The sequence below is a fragment of the Hemicordylus capensis genome, chromosome 4 (genome assembly GCF_027244095.1).
Source record: "Hemicordylus capensis ecotype Gifberg chromosome 4, rHemCap1.1.pri, whole genome shotgun sequence".
In the NCBI taxonomy this organism is placed as follows: Eukaryota; Metazoa; Chordata; class Lepidosauria; order Squamata; family Cordylidae; genus Hemicordylus; species Hemicordylus capensis.
In genome coordinates this window covers 53,009,137-53,019,922 of record NC_069660.1, presented here as the reverse complement: position 1 = coordinate 53,019,922, position 10,786 = coordinate 53,009,137, and the positions used below count along the sequence as shown (strand labels likewise).

General features: G+C 46.2%; 1 protein-coding gene across 6 annotated transcripts in view; it reads right to left on the bottom strand.

Moving 5' to 3' along the window:
* Positions 1 to 10,786, bottom strand: part of NAV1 (neuron navigator 1) — a 409,357-nt gene that overhangs the window by 109,681 nt on the left and 288,890 nt on the right. The window lies entirely within an intron of this gene.

Genomic DNA, 10,786 nt, shown 5'->3' with positions numbered 1-10,786 from the left:
AGCTGGCCTATGGCCAGTACAGTTGGCCTTAGCTGTTCTCACAGGGCCAAGTTCACTGAAAGAATACTATATTTCTCCCAGGGAGGGTGGGTGGCTGAGTGTCTTGAGCTCAACACAATGAATTATCAGGAAGGGAGGGCTCAGAAGCTGCTAGTAAAAGGCTCCAAACAACACAGATCAAATAACTATAGTGTGACTTCTGTGGAGTTTTTTTAAAAATCCACACATTTTAGTCCACTGATTAGCAGTAGATTCAGGACAGACAAAAGAAAGTTCTTCAAACACAATGCATCATTAACTTATGGAACTCACTGCCACATGATGTTCCCTGTGTCCCCAGGGCTCACAGTCTTAAAAGGGGGGCTGAGGCTGGCATTAAAGGAGACCGTGAAGTATACTGGCTACTAAGGAATATGTAATGTAGGAACACAGACACACAGCTGTATGACCTTGGTTCCCATTGTCTCTTGTCTTCTCCCTCCCCAACTTTTTACCTCGTTTGTTGATTGAAATTACTGCTGGAGTGTGTAATTAAAGTTGTGAACAATATAAGCAGGTGACCCACAGAAGATGGAGGAACAACATTGAGGCTGGAGTTTGACGCTGAAACGTACAGTTGTTTTTTCTATGCTTTTAACAACATTTTAAACAAAGTTTTTACAAAGCACTGTCATCTGTTTTTACATAATAAATTTGAAGCTTTAAGACAAAGGTTGTTCTAGTACTAATCAGCCTATTTTCCTTTTACTGTCTCTACATCTGGACTAAATTTGGTGCAAATCGAGGTCCACAAGTTAGATCTCTTGTGCCTCAAATGTTCATGTGTCTGCCATTTTGGATCGGGGTGGATGTCATCATTACAGAATGCACCATTGAGGTGTCCCTGTGTGTCACTCACTACAGCTATTCCAAATTTGGTTCAAATCGGTTAGACAGTCCTCAAGTTAGTGCACTTGCTCCTCAAAGGATTATGCATCCACCATCTTGGATCAGGGTGAGTGACATCATCACCAATTATACCATTGGAGCATCCTTATGTGTCCATTCAGCTGCAGCAAATTTGGTTCAAATCAGTTAGACTGTCCACAAGTTAGTGCACTTGTGCCTCAGAAATCCACCATCTTGAATTGGGGTGGACGACATTGTCATAATCTTTGCTGTTGAGGTGTGCCTGTGTGTCCCTACAGCTGCAGCAAATTTGGTTGAAATCAGTTACGCAGTTCACAAGTTAGCTCACCTGCACCTCAAAAGTTTACGCGTCCACCATCTTGGATCAGGGTGGATGACATCATCACAAACTACATCATTGAAGTGTCCCTATGTGTCACTCACCGCTACTGTACCTAATTTGGTTTACAGTTCACGAATAAGCTTGCTTGCACCTCAGATTTTCACACAGCCACCAACTTGAATTGGAATGGATGACATCATCACACACCATGCCATTTGGGCATCCTTGTGTGTTTCTACAGCTGTTGCAAATCTGATTCAAATCGGTTAGGCGGTTCACAAATTATCCCACTTACGCCTAAAAGGTTTATGAGTCTGCCATCTTGGTTCAGGATGGATGACATTATTACACACTGAGGCTATTCTCACGATCGGCTAAAATCGGGCAAGGGGAGGCTAGCCCGATTTTAGCGGACCATGGGAACCACTGGGCTCGCAGGCAAGCCCAGTTGCCTCACAGCGGGCAACCAGCTTCTGCAGCCCTCCCCTTAGCCCAGGTTAGCGGAGCAAGCGCTCTGCTAACCGGGGTTTCTGGATCTTGTGTTGCCACAGCGCAGCTCCATGCCACAGCAACTCACGAGGAGACCCCACCCGGGAGGCTGAAAAGCAGCCTCAGGGGCTCTCCAGCATACTCTGTGCACTCGCACAGAGCATCCTAGATCTTCTGGGGGCCATGTGGCTCCCAATCCCCACAGCCCCGTGACAGAGCTGGCAGTCATGTGGGCGGCCGATCCGGCCACCCAAAGCTGCAGCCTGCTCGTGTGCAGGGAGAGCAGGCGAAGCCCGCTCTCCCTGCTAACCCTCTCGAGGCGGGTCTCACTGATCATGAGACCCATCTCACTACATCGTTGAGGTGTCCCTATGCGTCATTCACTGCAACTGTACCTAATTTGGTTTAAATTGGTTAGACAGTCTACAAATTAGCTTGCTTGCACCTCAGATGTTCACACAGGTGCCATCTTGAATTGGAATGGATGATATCACACCACACCATTTGGGCATCCCTGTGTGTCTCTACAGCTGTAGCACATTTGGTTCAAATCGGTTAGGCAGTTCACAAGTTAGTCCACTTGTGGCTCAAAAGTTTATGCATCCACCATTGTGGATCAGAGTGGATGACATCGTCACAAACTACGCTGTTGAGGTGTCGCTATGTGTCCCTACAACTGTACCCGATTTGGTTCATATTGGCCCCGGGTTGCGAAGTTGATGGGGGGGACACACAGATGGCGACATGGAAACACACACAGAATGCTGGGTGATCTCATAAGCCTACAGGAAAGTAGGCTCAAAAAGGGGTGTCAAACTGTGGCCCTCCAGCTGTTGTTGGCCTACAACTTCCATCATCCCCGACTGTGGATGATGGGAGTTGTAGTTCAACAACAGCTGGAGGGCCACAGTTTGACACCCCTGTCCAAAAAAGAAACGTGAGTTAGGCACCAGCAACAAAAAGGATGATGACTTTAAAGGGGGATAAGACAGTTTCACAGAAAAGGAGAAGTTTCTCTATGGCTAATAGTCATGATGGTCAAATGAAACCTCCATGTTCAAGGGCAGTATACCTCACAATATCAGTTGCTGGGGGACAAGCAAAAAGGGAGGGCCACTGCTTGTGGGGTTCCTGGAACCCTCTGGTTGGCTACTGTGGGAAACAGTATACTTGAGTAGGTGGGTGCTTGGACTCGTAATCCAGCAGGGCACTTACATTCTTTGCTGGTAAAGTGTCAGTACGGGAAACAGCCATGAACAGTATGGCAGGCTTGTTATTGGTGTGCTTCCCAGTTTGGGTTACTAACTGTGTCTCCTGAGGTGAATCTATAAGTTAATTACACATTCCATGAAGAAGTTCAGTACCTCCTCCTTTTTCTTAGAGTCAATTCGTTTTATTCCATTTCAACTCTGACTTTTCACAAAGCCCTAAGGCAGCCTACGATCTACTTAGTTACACAAAACAACATCACACACATATAATTACATCTAAACCTTATAAAACACAAAGCGCACAGCCTAGAGTAATGTAATTACAGCATTCTAGGTGCTTTGTTACAGATCAAAGCGTTAACATCTTAGCTGACCTTTCACAGCAACGCTGCTTTCATTTCCCACAAACCCGTTACCTACACAGGATGAAGTCCTCCCTTAGCGAGAGTCCAAGATTTACTAGAGGGGGGATCATATTAACTTCCTGCTGGTTATTAAACTTCAGCAAATGTTTATAAAACAGCCAAACATGCTGAAATAAGCAACGGACTCCCCAGAGCGGCCCAAGAACAAGCCCGCACACACTTGGATGCTAATGCCTTCATGGATGTTTCCTATAGTCTCCTCCTGATGGCTCATCAGTTCTCTTGGACTCTCTGTGGCTACACAATCCTAACGGTTTTGGAGAGTATGATGTCTTGTGCTGGGGAGAGCATGTCCAGCTAAGAACAAGAACAAGAGGAAGTGATGCTATAAAGTCCAGCAAGATTTCTGATTGAGAATGTGTGATGCTAAGAAATGGCAGAGAAGGTTCTCCCCAAACACCATCAAACCAGGGAGCTTCTGCCTCTAGAGCTTCACTGTAAGACTCAGGAGCCAGTGGTGGCTCCCATGAAGTGCAGCTCCCTGACTAATTGTTTAGTGGGTCTGAGTGAAGCTTTGGGACAAAGCTGAATAGCTTGCACAGTCCCCCCGGAGCCATGTGGAGGAGACCAATCCCACCATGCAGTGCTATAGGAACACAGGATGCTGCCTTGTACCGAGCCTGACCACTGGCCCACCTAGCTCAGTATTGTCCACTCAACCTGGAAACAGCTTCTCCAAGGCTGCAGACAGGAGTCTCTCTCAGCCCTATCTTGTTGTCAAGGGAGGGAACTACATGCAAGCATGCAGATGCTCTTAACCCCTGAGGGGAATGTCTTACAGTGCTCACATGCAATCTCCCATTCAAATGCAAACCAGGGCTGACCCTGCTTGGCAAAGGGGACAATCCGTGCTTGATGCCACAAAACCAGCTCTCTCTATACTTTGCCCAGTGTTAGTCCTTTAAGGGAAGCAGAGCCCTTTTGAGCCCCTGCATCATCTTGGAAGGTGTACCTGGAGTGATAGGATGTGCAGCCCTTTCCAGTGCTTTCCGCCAAAAGCTCTTAAGAGAGGGCCTGAGAAAAACACAGTACTGTGCAGAGGCCAGCACACTGGTAAATGGCTCTCCCATTGAAGGTGTATTGCCAAAGTGGCCCCCACTTGAAAAATAGTGATAATCACTGCTCTAGATGGGGTTAGGCAAAAGCAAGGTCTGAAAAGCAAAGAAATCTAAAGCAGAGAGGACTGATGGGACAGAGCATGCCAGGCACCTGAAAGTGGCTGAATGGAAGTGGAGAGTTGACCAGTTCTGGCTAATCAGCCTGAGAATTGCCATCTTCACTCCATGCTGTCCATAGTGTTTTTCTATTTCTCCTTTAAATTGAAGTTTCCATTGCAAAGTTATCACACACATTCAAAGAAACACGGGTAACCAACATACCCACTTTGCTGTTAAATAGATCAATGCAGCCTCGACCTTATTTCATTTATTTAGAAATTTTAACCTTCAGCCTTTCAATAAAATATTACCAAGGCAGGGAATATCAATAAAATAACAATAATAAAATCACTAGGACGCTCAAATAAACAATAAAGATGAACCAAGTTATTTCAAACAGCAGTAGAAAACAGTAATTGTCACTCCAGCTGTCATATTCTGTAACTGAAAGCTAATCTGAAAAGGCTTTCAAGGCCTCCTTAAATGGACCAAGTTCCCAAATTTGTCAGATTTCTTTGGGAAGACAGTTCCACAATCTGGGGGGTATAATAGAAAAAGCCCCCTCAGCTGTCATTACTAATTTTACAAAACACCACTTTGAAATTGGCCTGGAAACAAAATGAACACCCAAAGAAGCTCATGAAGAATTTGTTCTTATACTTTATCTTATCCAGCAAGGGTAATGAGACTGGCTGCTGCATGCTGTACTAATGAAGGTTTCCAAACAGTATCCAAGGGCAGTCCCATGTATAGTACATTACAGTAGTCGAAGTAAAACACTAGGACAGGGATTGACAAAGCCCTGGAAATTTAACTGTGGTGCCTAGACTAAGATATTCTGAGGCAGCGTTATTTTTAAAATAACTGATTTTATTAAGTTAAATAATCCTTATTTGTCCCAGACAACACTGTTTGTGTTCTAAGTCTGTTACTTGTAAAGGAGATAAAAAGAAGCCCATTAATAAATCATCATCATCATCATCTTTATTTGTTAGCTGCCCCATAACAAATTGTTCTCTGGGCAGCTCACAACACAGCATTAAAACATAAAATGAAAATACATAACACATATCATTAACCTTTCCCCTCCACAATGTCACTAAGTCCAGTACTTCTGTTATGTGTCCACTGTTTAAGATGCAAAGAAAATCGGTTAAGGCCTGCAGTAGGAAGCTGCAGGGCAGGCAAAGCCATTTTCCTTTTGCAAAGAAAGTACTGGGGACTAAAGATTATTTTTGTAGTATCTATTCATGTACAAATACTGTATACAAATAGAGTAGGGAGGCAGGTATTCCAGCAGGTAATGCTAATACAGCAGCAGTCTCCCCCCCCCAAATACAAAGCAACAGCACACCCATATAGCTCCCCAAGACTGCCTTTTATCACTCAGCCAAACAATGCTCAATATCCTTTTTCTGGTCCAGTTTGAACTGCAAAAGTGTTTCCTTCATTCCCTGCCCAGACAGGTGAGGTGTGACTCAAATTCCAGTGGCTTGGAGTAGCCACCAACCATCCAAGGCCATTAAGCAGGATCCCTTCAGCTATCAAACTATAAAAAAGCCGGGAGAGATGGTGATCTCTTCACTTTGCACAGCAGAGTAGTATATCCCATAACATCATGCTGTCCAAGATACTGATCTGGAAAATTACTCACATGCTTTATGGTTAACTTCCCTGGATTTCACATGCCAAGAGCTGCAATCCCTCTCCAAGGGGAAAGGGAGACCAGTTGGGGCTGTCTCTAAGAGGGTGTGGGGCTGGGGGCGAGCTGCACTGCCCCTCAGCCACTCTCCTCCGCCACCACCGTTCCGCTCCTTGCCCCGCACCCTGCTGCCAGTTCATCACTTACTTCCAGATAAAACTTCGCTTACATGTAAGCAAATTTCTATTTGCCCACCGCATGCTTAACATGAGGCCTGGTCCAAAAAGGACCAAGGCAGCTTAACACAGCCCAGGCAGGCACCAATCCTACCCCTGTCTTTTTTGCATGCACATGCACACACAGACACACAAGCTCTTTCAACCCATTATGGAATAATGAAACAGTCAGATGCAGCTAGTCAGCAAGAGCTAGCTAGCATTGCCTCATAAACCACAACACAGAACATGATCCCAGAGGCTCTGTTTGCATCCAGAAAAATACAGCTGCTTTGCAATCCCCATTTCACTGACTGTCAGCTCTGCCAACATGCTGAAGGGTTTTAATCCCAAGGCTCTGTATTGGCTGGAATCCCAAGATATCCTGGAGCATCTGGCCAAACAGACTTCTTCCCTACATTTTTCCACCCCACTATCTACTTCTGCTTTCTGGACTGCTGAGCCCATGACGTTGTGTGGATGAGCAGGGTCTGAACTCTCCTGAAAAGATGTATTGGGTCACCCAATTATATTGGAAAACAGCCAGGGCTAAATATCTTCTGCTATTGGGGGAAGAAGTGCAGTATTGGCTCTGCACTTGTGTGTTGCCAGAAGTTGGGGGAATGAATTGGGGGGGGGGTAGGGAGGGGGGAGCGGCATCTCGCCGCACGTCACCTGTTGGGAAGCATGCTGCTGCATGAAAGGAAGGGCCAATGACAAGGAGAAAGTTGGGCAGCTGAAAGCGCCAGCTCCTTTTCCCATCCACATTTGAACCCGCAGCTTGCGGGTGATTCTGGACCAAACGCTGTCTTTGGAGGCACAGGTGGTAGCGGTGTGCAGAAATGCCTTTTACCAGCTATGGCTGGTGAGCCAGCTGCAACCCTACTTGGAGAAGTCAGACCTGACCTCAGTCACTCATGCTTTGGTAACGTCCAGATTGGACGACTGCAGTGCACTCTATGTGGGGCTGCCCTTGAAGATGGTTCAGAAGCTTCAGCTGGTTCAGAATGCTGCCGCAAGGATGCTCGTGGGTGCAGGTCACTTCACGATTATTACACCCATCCTGCATCAGCTTCATTGGCTACCAGTCTGCTTCCAGGCTAGATTCAAGGTGCTGGTATTGACCTTTAAAGCCCTACATGGTTTGGAGCCAGGGCACCTGTCGGACCACATTTGCCCATATGAGCCTGCCAGGGCCCTCTGCTCATCATCTCAGGCCCTGCTCATGGCCCTGCCACTAACAGAGATCCGGTTGGTGGGGACTAGAGACAGGGCCTTTTCGGTTGTGGCCCCTCAGCTTTGGAATGTCTTCCCTGAAGAGCTTCACCATGCTCCCTCTCTCAGTGTTTATAAAAAACAACTAAAGACATATATTTTTAAAGAGGCTTTTTAATGTTTCACCTGTTGTGTATAGCTGGTAGGTTCTTTAGTTTTTATAATTCTTAGTTTTTAGCTTTAAGAATTTAATTGGGAATTTTAAAAGCTAATTATGATTATGGTTTTAGCTTGGATTTGTAACTTGTTAATTTGGTTAATTTTATTAGTCTGGTTTTATATTGTAACTGTTTTATAAATGTTGTGAGCCGTCCCGAGCAGTAATGTACTGCAGGGGTGGGGTATAAATATTTTAAATAAATCATAACTAAATCCAAGAAGCACTCTTCCATTCACTCATGTGGCCATGGAAATGTAGCGGCTTGGCTTCCAGGAGCTAAGCAGGAATCCCACCCTGCAGCCCAAACTGGACTGGGAGTTGAAGGGTTTGCCTGCTCCGCATTGCCTACATGGCAGGGTCACACCACACTTCATGTATTGAAGCAAAATGTAGTCACAATGGCAATGGTGCCAGGGTAGAAAGTGCCTAGCTTTAGATTTGGTAGGCACCCTGAGACATCAAGTGATGACAGGATTTCCCTAGATCAGCCTCTCAGTCATTGGGCTCAGAGGATGCAAAAGGAATGGAGCCCCTTGAGGACTGTCTGCTCACCCACTAAGCATCATAGGGCTTGTGTGGTGGAAAAGAAAGCAGGAATCCCCGAGTCACCTTAGTAGTTGTGGTTACAATGTGTGGTGATCAGAGCAGCTACTGATCACTGGCATGGAGCCGGGGTGGACTTTTCTTAAGCTTTGGATTGTGGGTAGTGTTAAGAAGTTATACTATCCCAGACCAGTTAGCTACCAGTACCAGGTTTGGTTGGTTTAACTAGTTAGTTAATCTTGTGGCAGATGGCATGTTAATAAATAAAACTGTGGCCCTTTATTTCATCCAATACAAATGTCTCACCTCTTCATTACTGCATCTGGGGGCAATAAAATGACCTGCTTGAAGAAAACAATTCCTTTGCTTTCCTTAATGTTCTCATCTGTACAATAGGTAAATACAGATGTCCTTGTTTCTGAAGGGTTCATATCGTTGCTGGGCAACATTCTGCAAAGGATGAAGAAAGACAGCTCTCTCTGTTGCCCTTCACCAGGTCTGGTGCCACATAGGCAGGAGCAAGGAATCCCTTTCTCATCAAGCTGAGAGACTGAGACAACCAAGTGAGGTACTGCAGACTAGTTCCTGGCCACATGGGCGAACACTTGGAAATTTGCCAGCTTAAAAAACTGGGGAAGAAGGGGTTTAACAAACAAACAAAAAGGTAGAGGAGAAAACAGAAAGTGAAACCAAAGGAAAAAATAGATTAGCAGAAACTTGAAGCCGATTCAAAGAGGACTTTTCCCAGGAGTGGCCTCATCACTTTCAAGGCAGCATGGATCATTTCCTCTCACTACTAGCATAGCAAGGGGAAGGGGGGCCCGTGTTCAAATGGGCACCCCTCACAGTGGCAGAGGCCCTTGCCCTTCACCTTCACCCCATCCCTGTGGCAGTGGCACCCCCTCCAGCATCTCGCCACACTCCCCATCCCCAGCCACACTCCCCATCCCCATTCCTGGCAATACCGCACTCCTGCAACCACGACTACTTTCCCGCTGCTTGGATAAGAAGCTGACCCCAAGCTGCTTGGGGGGCAGGCGTGGAACAGTGTGCATGCACCCTTCATTCCCAGCCGGCTCAGGGTCAGAACCCAAGAGGCAGGAACATGGTGGAGCACAACAGAAGCATAGCAAGATGTGGGCAGCAGGAGTGCAGAACCATGCAGAGGAGGATGGCGATGGGGCCCCCATGGGCCAGTGTTCCTTGAACACTTTGGGACACTGCCTAGATATGTACATATAAGGGAGGGAGGGAGGGAGGGAGAGGGATCTGCCCCTGCCTCTCATACGTCTCTTTGCACTCTACTGGACAGCATCCGCTTGCTGTATGTTATCAGCCCCAAAGGGCAAGGGGAAGATTAGACAGATAGTAGGCCACATCTCTCTAAGCACCTTGTCTACATCCTCAGACCACAACTGAAATCCATCCAATAAAACAGGATCAGATAAGGCCCTGGATGGATTTCATAGACTGAACTGCCAAACTAGTAGCATCACGTCAAGTCAGATAGGAATGATTTTATCTTCAAAGAGTTTAGTAAATGTCATATCTTGCTTCCGAGGGTTCTTTTACATCTCACTGAGGGCCACATTGTAAAAGGCCCCCAAAACACTCAGAAAAAGTCGGCTGGACACTACTCCACAAATGAACAGAATCAGAGAAGTGCTGTTTCTTCATCATCATGACTGTCACAGTGTAGACTCCGTAATGAGCTGATGTAACGAAATGACTTATGTTTGATTTTAGTCACAGTTAGTTTTCTGGGACACATTCTAGTCAAGCATGTAGGAGCAATCGTGTCTACCACCTGAGTTATTTCCACACCAGACAGAGTGACTAGGGCTTCAACAGGAGCATAAGTCATGCCAAGCAGAAGCTCCCAACAGATTCCATCAGCTTCTGGGATGGGTTATTCTAACAGAGAAAAGTAGTTGCTGTCATTCTAATCCTCAATGGAAAGTGATCTCACTATGACAAAGAAGTAGAAGAAAAGCCTCCCACAACCAGGTCACCACAAACATATGAATCTTCCAGCCCAGTTGGGGGGGGGGCAAATTGAGAGAGGTCATTCTCACAACCTTGGACGCGGGGTTGGGGAGGGCTGGGGGGAAGGCAGGCAAGTTCCTGTCTTTTCGATTTGTTGTTTTCCAACTGGATTGGAAGATTATGTATGTCTGTCAGATTGGTACCTGGAGAGGGAGTTGGGATTCCTTTGAGCCTGGAGAGGGAGTTGGGTTTCCTGTAGATTCCATCAACTCTACCTTCCTGGTCATCAAGACTGTGTTGGTGCTGCACTGTAAACCCAGTGCAGCATGACTAGGAAAGGTAAACTCTTCCCAGCACATCCAATGAAGTTTCAATAATGCAGGCCAAGTCTAAAGGAAAAACGCAGCTATTAAATGCCCAATGGGGAGTAATACAACCTGGGTAATAAATCA